Consider the following 7,585-nt stretch of genomic DNA (forward strand, 5'->3'; position numbering starts at 1 on the left):
TTGTATGAACATGGAAATGTAACGTTATATTATTTTTTTTATTTGTACAAAAAAAAATTCTCCCTTATGGGAAAAATGTAAACAGTATTTAGGTCTGAGTAAAGGCTATTTTGTGTGGTACAGCCACACAAGTCTGCAAAAAAGTAAACGTTTCCTTTAATTCACATTTTTAGTGCCCAAACGAGCGAGGAGAAGCCATCTCTCCTCGCGCAATACTTCCAGACGCATTTTCCTTCGCTCAAGAGAGTTGCTGAAATATATCTGGTGAGTAGATTAATAAAGTAATTAATGTATATAAGTGTGTTTAAATGGTTGCATTTTGCACTTTCTCATACGTTAAAGGGTTAGTTTAGCCAAAAATAAAATAAAATAATAAAATAAAATCAACACTTCGGTAATTCGCATTTTAGTGCCCTTGAAACGAGTGAAGGGAAGCCCCGTAGCTGCTCTTGCAATATTATTTTCAGATGCCATTTTTATCTCACTAAGGAGAGTTGCAGAAATATTGAGAGTGAAGAGTCATGTGCCGATTTGGGTTGATTTGGGCAGGGTCTGAGCCGGTCGGCCGTGACGGTAGGAGACACTATCGGTTGCCAGGGGCAATGCCTTCAGAACTTCACAGAGGCGCGACTAAACATTCCAGAGGTCTTTAATTTTTGCGCATTTATTATTTCGGAGGGACAGAGCCTGAGAGGGTAACAGTACTCATGGTATGACGAAAGGGCTCAGGGGGTACACATGACAAAAAACCTTGGGAACCACTGGTGTAGAGAACAAAGAGACAGAGACAAACGCACTACAGCGACCATATTCCACCAACAAGGTAGCATATTGTCATGAGCAGAATCTCAACTACTTTTTAGTTAACATTAATGGTTGGCCACTGAGCATTTTCGAAGAGGCAACAGTTTGTTAGATAGTTAGCTAGGCAGCAACTTCAGATGCACTTCAGGGTTTGCAACAACATAGGGTAACCTACACTTCGTAGCTTAAAGAGACAACAACATAAAGACATTTTTTAGAGAATGTACCTGAGCAGTGAACACACAGAGAACACACTCTCATCGACTCGGGGGTGAGATCGAAAAGAGGTCCTTTCTTCTTATTGCAACCAACCAAGCAATCTGGCGTCTCCTCGCCAGGTCAGAGACTTGCTCTCCCTGATGCTGTGTCCATTTCGGCAACCCTAAAAAACTGTATTCCATTGTTCTTATGTTTTCCATATGTATCGTGTGAGGTACTGGAGCAGTTTTTTACGCAGCAGTGACTGCCAGGCATGGTAAAACAGTGCGGAATTGCGAGAACCTCCTCTACTACCGAGTTAACAACACACGTAAACAATCATGTTTTGCCGCCGGAATCCTGCCAACATAGCGGAGAGGGTGAGGATCCGGCGAGATACCATGATATCGAGGGGAGGGGCTCTGTATCATGACGACAACTCCTCACTCTCAATATCTGGTGAGAAAATCTACTTATGTGTGCTTATTGTAGACTTATTGTAGACTTTGTCTAGAAATATTGTTTTTTTTGTGTGTGTGTGTTTTTCCAGATCCCACGATATTTGGTGGATTAATCTGATTGTTTGTGTTATTCGACAAACTAAGAGGTAATTTCTTTACTGGCAGCTATTAGAATGTTATTTCAAGTAATTTCATGTACGTGAGTATTTAAATCGCCGCATTTTGCACTGTCTCAGACATTAAGCAGTTTTCTCCGGCGCATGGTGTCTCTAAAAGCATAACATTTTCATGTAACGTTACACTTTATTTCTGTCTCAGTAAAGGCTATTTTTTGTGCTGTTTCAGCCACCAGTCTGTTAAAAAACAACATTTTCTTTAATTCGCATTTTTAGTGCCCAAACGAGCAAGGGGAAGTCCCATCTCTGCTCGTTCAAAACTTCCAGATGCTGTTTTCCCATGCTTAAGAGTTGCTGAAATATATCAGAGTAGATTAAATTATTTAATGTACACGAGTGTGTTAAAATGACTTAAAGGGCCAGTTCACTCAAAATAAAATAAAATAAAATAAACACTTCTTTATTTCGCATTTTAGTACCCTTGAAACGAGCGAGGCCCTGTTGCTGTTGGTGCAATACTTCCAGACGCTATTTTCTACACTTAAAAAGAGTTAAAGATATTCTTTGGTAAGTAAAGCTAATTAAGTGTCATATTTTACAGATTTTGTGTACTGAAGAATACACGTCAGCATGTATTGTTAGTTAAATTATTTTATATGTTACAGGTTTACATTTTAATGGGTTAAGCTAGTTATGTGTTTAGTTATCTAACAAATGTAATCTATATACTACTTGTCGTTTTATTTGCAACTGATAATTATCTTTAGAGTATGATTTACAGATTTGATTTGTAAAGTGGGGAAGAATGATTATCAAGGTTCAATACCTGAGTCAAAAGAAGTATGTTAAGATAGGGGAGGCATGCTTTGAGATGTTCACCACTGAAGGTATTTTTTTTTCCTTTCTCAAAAATTGAAAGGTTATGCATGTGTGTTATCTACATTGATACATGTTTTATTTTTCTTTTTTTTTTCTTTCAATAGCCAGAGAAAAGTTCTCTATACAACAAGACAAGACCCTGACAGTGATGGATGATGGAGGAGTAACGATTGATGCTTATGTCTTTCCAGAGGTGGTGATCAGGGATGTGTGCTTGGTCATTCATGGTGATTTTAATGAAGGTATGTCTTGTGTAAGAATAAGATAAGATTGACAAAGTTGTAGGCTATCTTAAAGGCAGTTCACGTGCCAGAAATAGCTCAAATATTAAAAACAGTTATTTGTTGTATGGTATCACAGGTCTCTACTACATTGTTTCAGCATGAAAGTTTTAAAAGTTTGTTAGTTTAATTGACAACAAATTATGCTGATGTAGATTTTCTCATCATATCTCATAGGATTAGGACTGCATATTTCAGTAAAGATCATGTACCACATTACCACATCAAGTAAAATTGTCTGCAATATTGGCCCAATATTGGCTTACTGTTATCGGGACAGACTTGTGTATGGATTAACTGGTTTTCGCCTTGAATATTGCCATAGATGCTGAAATGGTGTTAAGAAGAAAACAAACAAATTATCATTAGTCACAGAAACATTTCATGATAGAGGTTGCCAGATGTTGATTCTGAATCTCATTCATATAGCTAATCTGTACAGAAAGAAAGTAATATGGTGCTTGTTTATTGTCAATATTTATGAAGATCTTTCCTTTTTCTCTTTTAATAGAATCCGTGATGAGTAGAGAGGATAGTGAGAGTGATGAGCATACTATGCCTAAAAGAGTATGCGTGGAGAACGAGGTGTTACAGGGTGAACCAGCCAGAGATGTGAGGAAGGACAGGTTTATTTATGTAGAAAGAGTTAACTGCTCAATTAAAAGTTACATCTATTCATGATCATTCCCATTCTAGATTTTGAAGTATGAAGGACAATATAAAGAGTAATTAAAGAGGTAGTTCATCAGAAATTTCTGCCATTTATACACCCTCCAATTATTCACAATATGTTTTTTGTTTTTGGGTGAATCTACCCCTTTAAACCCAGGGTGTCCAACTCTGATCCTGGATCTGCCTTCCTGCAGAGTTCAGTTCCAACCCTAAGCAAATACACTCTTTTGTAATTATCCAGTGCTCCTTCAGACCCTAATTAGTTGGTGTTTGTTCATGGTTGGAGTTGAACTCTGCAGTAAGGTAGATCTTAAACTTTCACATGGTTTATATCCTGGCAAAAAGTTTCATTTGTTGTGTGCACAGGATGGTTGTGCTTTGGAGTTTAAAAGTTACTGTGGTTTCAGACGACATCTTAAAGTTTTTCACAGTGACACTGAACTTCTGAGTTGCTCTGATGAAACATCAGATTCAACTGTCATCACATCTTTAGGTATGCCGGCTCTGCCTACAAGTGGACCAAACAATTCATCATCTGTTGGAGTTTTGGGCACACATGAAGATTTAAATGTGTGCCTCTGTTATTGCCAAGTTGCAGGGAAGTGGCGTTTCAAACAACGTTATTTTGTCTGTTGTAGAAAGTATTGAAGAATGTTTAAATGAGGTTCATACATCTTTCAAAAATCAGATCTTAAATGTAGTGCCCAAATGCAACCCAAGTAGAGCGCCAGTAGAATATGTGCTTATGAATTTAAAGAATCCTTTTTCTGATCTAAACACCAATAGCAAATGGAAAAAATATTTTTGTGCACAATGGGGAGTTGTGCAACCTCTGGAGGTACATTTAGGAGTTAGATATGATTCCCGGAAAAAAAAAAGGTCTAGATTTTACGAACAAGATCCCGTCAGTGACACTTTTATGTATGTACCATTTGTTTGAAACCCTGGAGTTTATTTTCAAGAATGAGGTGATTCTTGCCCATATTCAGTCTTCGACAGCGAGGGATGTATATTCTGACTTTTGTGATGGTACTTACTTCAAGACTAATCCATTGTTCTCAGTATCTGAACATGCACTGCAGCTTCAGGTTTATTATGACGTTTCTGAAACAGCGAATCCCTTGGGATCAAAGCAGGGAGTGCATAAGCTTGGATGTTCGTATTTCACACTTAGAAATCTTCCACCTCATCTCAATTCCTCTCTAATGAACATGCTATCATTTCCCTGTTTCACTCGGAAGACGCTAAAAAGTATGGTTTGGATAAAATACTGAGTCCTTTTATAGAAGATGTGAAGAAGCTGGAAATGTTTGGGATAAAGGTGTCGTTTTCTGAAGAACCACTTTATGTAACTATATGTCAGATCACAGGTGATGACCTTGGTTTGAACGGTATACTTGGGTATGTTGAGTCTTTCAAGGCCTATTACTTTTGCAGGTTGTGTGAAACCGATAAGACCACAGCTCAAACAGTATTTAATGAGCATGACCCCAGAGTTGTTTTGCGGTCTAAGCAGCTAAATGAGCAGCATTACAAAAATCTTGAGGACTCTGGAGACAGTTCATGTTACGGTATCAAACGCAACAGCATTCTCAATGAGTTAAAATATTTCCATGTTGCTGATAATGTGGCTGTAGATGTAATGCACACCATTTTGGAGGGTGTAGTACAATATGAGCTAAATTTACTGTTTGATTACATGGCAAAAAATTTCATTTCCCATGAAAACATCCTCCTGAGAATTTATTCATACAGCTATGGCTATTTAGACTGCAAGAACAGACCATCTAAAATGAATTAGTAGGGCAGAGGACTTGGACTTAATGCAAGCCAAACTATGTGTCTTCTGAAAAACACACCACTGATATTGGGTGATGTTGTTCCATAAAAAGACAACTATTGGAATCTACTCTCACTTCTGCTTGATATTGTAAATATCATTTTCTCTCCTTGTATCACCGAGGGAATGGTTGTTTATTAAAGGTGTTTGATTACCGAACATCACAAGTTAATTTGATCCCCAAGCATCACCTGATGATTCATTATCCCAGTGTGATTCAAAAAATTGGTCCTTTGCTTCATATTTGGACTATGCGATATGAAGCAAAGCATAATTTTTTTAAGTCCAGCATTAAAAACTTTAAAAACTTGAAGTCTTTAGCACTGAAGCATTAATTATCTATAGCTTATCATTGGGAGTCACTTGACATCAGAGGTATTCTCTGAACTCAAATGTTGGGTGAATTTGATCATGATGAATTGTTTTGTGCACATTTTCAACTTGGAAGCTCTGATACAGTACGTCATACTGCATGGGTAAGATGCAGTGGAATTGAATATCGGTGTGGATCTGTTGTTTGTATTGACGTGGTTGATGAAATGCCTTTGTTTTGTAAAGTAGTTAAAGTAGCAATTATCCTAAGAAAGAAAGAAATACATTTCCTTTTGATGCAAATGGATGCAGTTTCTATTGAGCATCTGCATGCAATGATGAACTTAATCATTTTTGCATTGTGAAGGAAAATGAAATGCAGCACCCCAATCCCTTTGACCTTCAGATGTCACACAGCAAATTTCTGGAGTTGAAAATTTAGGAGTTAGGCATAAAAGTGTGAAAGAGTTAGATTTTTGGAGTTTATTTTTTAACTCTGACTAAAGTTTGTGTTACGGGATACTCCTTGGCTGTGTTTTATTTTGGAGTTCATTCATTGGTGTTAAGGAGCGTGTTAAATGTTAAGAAAGTGCGCCATGACACGACCCTGGTTCAGCAGCACGAAGGACTGATGGAGTTTTGTACTTTGTCGTGAGGTATGTAAAAGCGTATTTATATACATATTAAAATATATATTTCAAAATGTTTGATATTTTCTGACGGGGATACGTTTTGTCGTAGCTGTTACATTCTGTATTGTAATGTTGTGGCGAACTGTTGACCGTAAGTTAACTCGAACATGTGGCTGGTTTGTGCGGGGTTTTTTTCTTTGTTTTTTCTGATGTGAACGAGCTAACATAAGCTAACCATCTTTCCTTTCACCATGTTTCTGAAAATGTGTGTTTTGCCGTCAAACTGAAGAGGTGACTCCACTCAAAAAAACTTAATTCTGTTCAGCTAGTCGACGAGGTAATATCTTGTATCCAGCAGCAGCCTTATGTCTGTAGCATTGCCTAATGTTTGAATAAACTTCAGTATACCCTGCTAATAAGATACATTTTGAGCCGTGAAAGTGTAGGCCTGTAATTTTTTTAATTGTAACAGCTATGATAAATACGTCTGAGAGTACGTGGTTTTCAGCTTACACTTACACACACACACACACACACACACACACACACACACAGACAGACAGAGAGAGATAGCGTTGTCAATCACACTAACATTAGTTGTTATGTTAAATAACATGTTTTCTCTTTAATTTCAGGTCAAGATGTTGATAAAAGTGCAACTTGGAGGGAAGAAGAAATATATAAAATTGGAAGAAGTTATATATAAGTTATATATAAAATTGGAAATAACCTGTTGGTATTATGGTTTAGTCCAACAGAAGTTTATGATACCAGAGAATACAACATTGAAAGTCACAGATGACCAGGGCATAGAGGTGGATGAGGATGTATTTCCAGAACTTGCAACAACCAAAGAAATGTGTTTTATCATCCACACTGATGATGGTAGGACATTAAAAGAATGTTTGTTTTGTTTTATAGATATTTTCTGAGTTTGTGTCTTGACTCAGAGACAAACTGTGTGCATTTCAGAACTTCTGTTTGCTGAAACATCCAAGAATTCTGCTGACTTCTCAGACCTGACAGAGTTTGGTGCCTCTTCAAATCAGACAGAATATGTTACGCTCACTACTTGTGGTAAGCAGAGATATATATAATGTGATTTATTTTGTCTGACCCTGGATATATCCACTATGGTACATAAAAGAGTTTTGCTGAAGCAACTCTTTGATTGTATATGCCTTATACTGTGTTTTTGTGATCTTCAGATTTGACTGTCCTGCAGCAAGGGGCTGTTGAAGGACCCTCCTCCCCAAGTCTGACAGATACATTGTCTGTCTCAAGCAGTTTAAGCAGCAGTGATTCTGGATCTCAAAACAAACAAACCTTAACCTACAGACACACTGCAGGAAAATTTTTTTTTTTTTTTTACTTCCATACAAATAGAAAT

At 37.3% G+C, this 7,585-nt stretch overlaps 1 long non-coding RNA gene across 1 annotated transcript; it reads left to right on the forward strand.

The window, feature by feature from the left end:
• Window positions 1-1,215: 1,215 nt before the first annotated feature.
• LOC122138433 lies at window positions 1,216-2,251 on the forward strand. The gene is made up of 3 exons (XR_006155557.1): window positions 1,216-1,461; window positions 1,553-1,609; window positions 2,056-2,251. It is a non-coding gene; the product is annotated as an uncharacterized LOC122138433 (long non-coding RNA).
• Window positions 2,252-7,585: the final 5,334 nt, after the last annotated feature.

This window comes from Cyprinus carpio, chromosome B9 (assembly GCF_018340385.1).
Source record: "Cyprinus carpio isolate SPL01 chromosome B9, ASM1834038v1, whole genome shotgun sequence".
In the NCBI taxonomy this organism is placed as follows: Eukaryota; Metazoa; Chordata; class Actinopteri; order Cypriniformes; family Cyprinidae; genus Cyprinus; species Cyprinus carpio.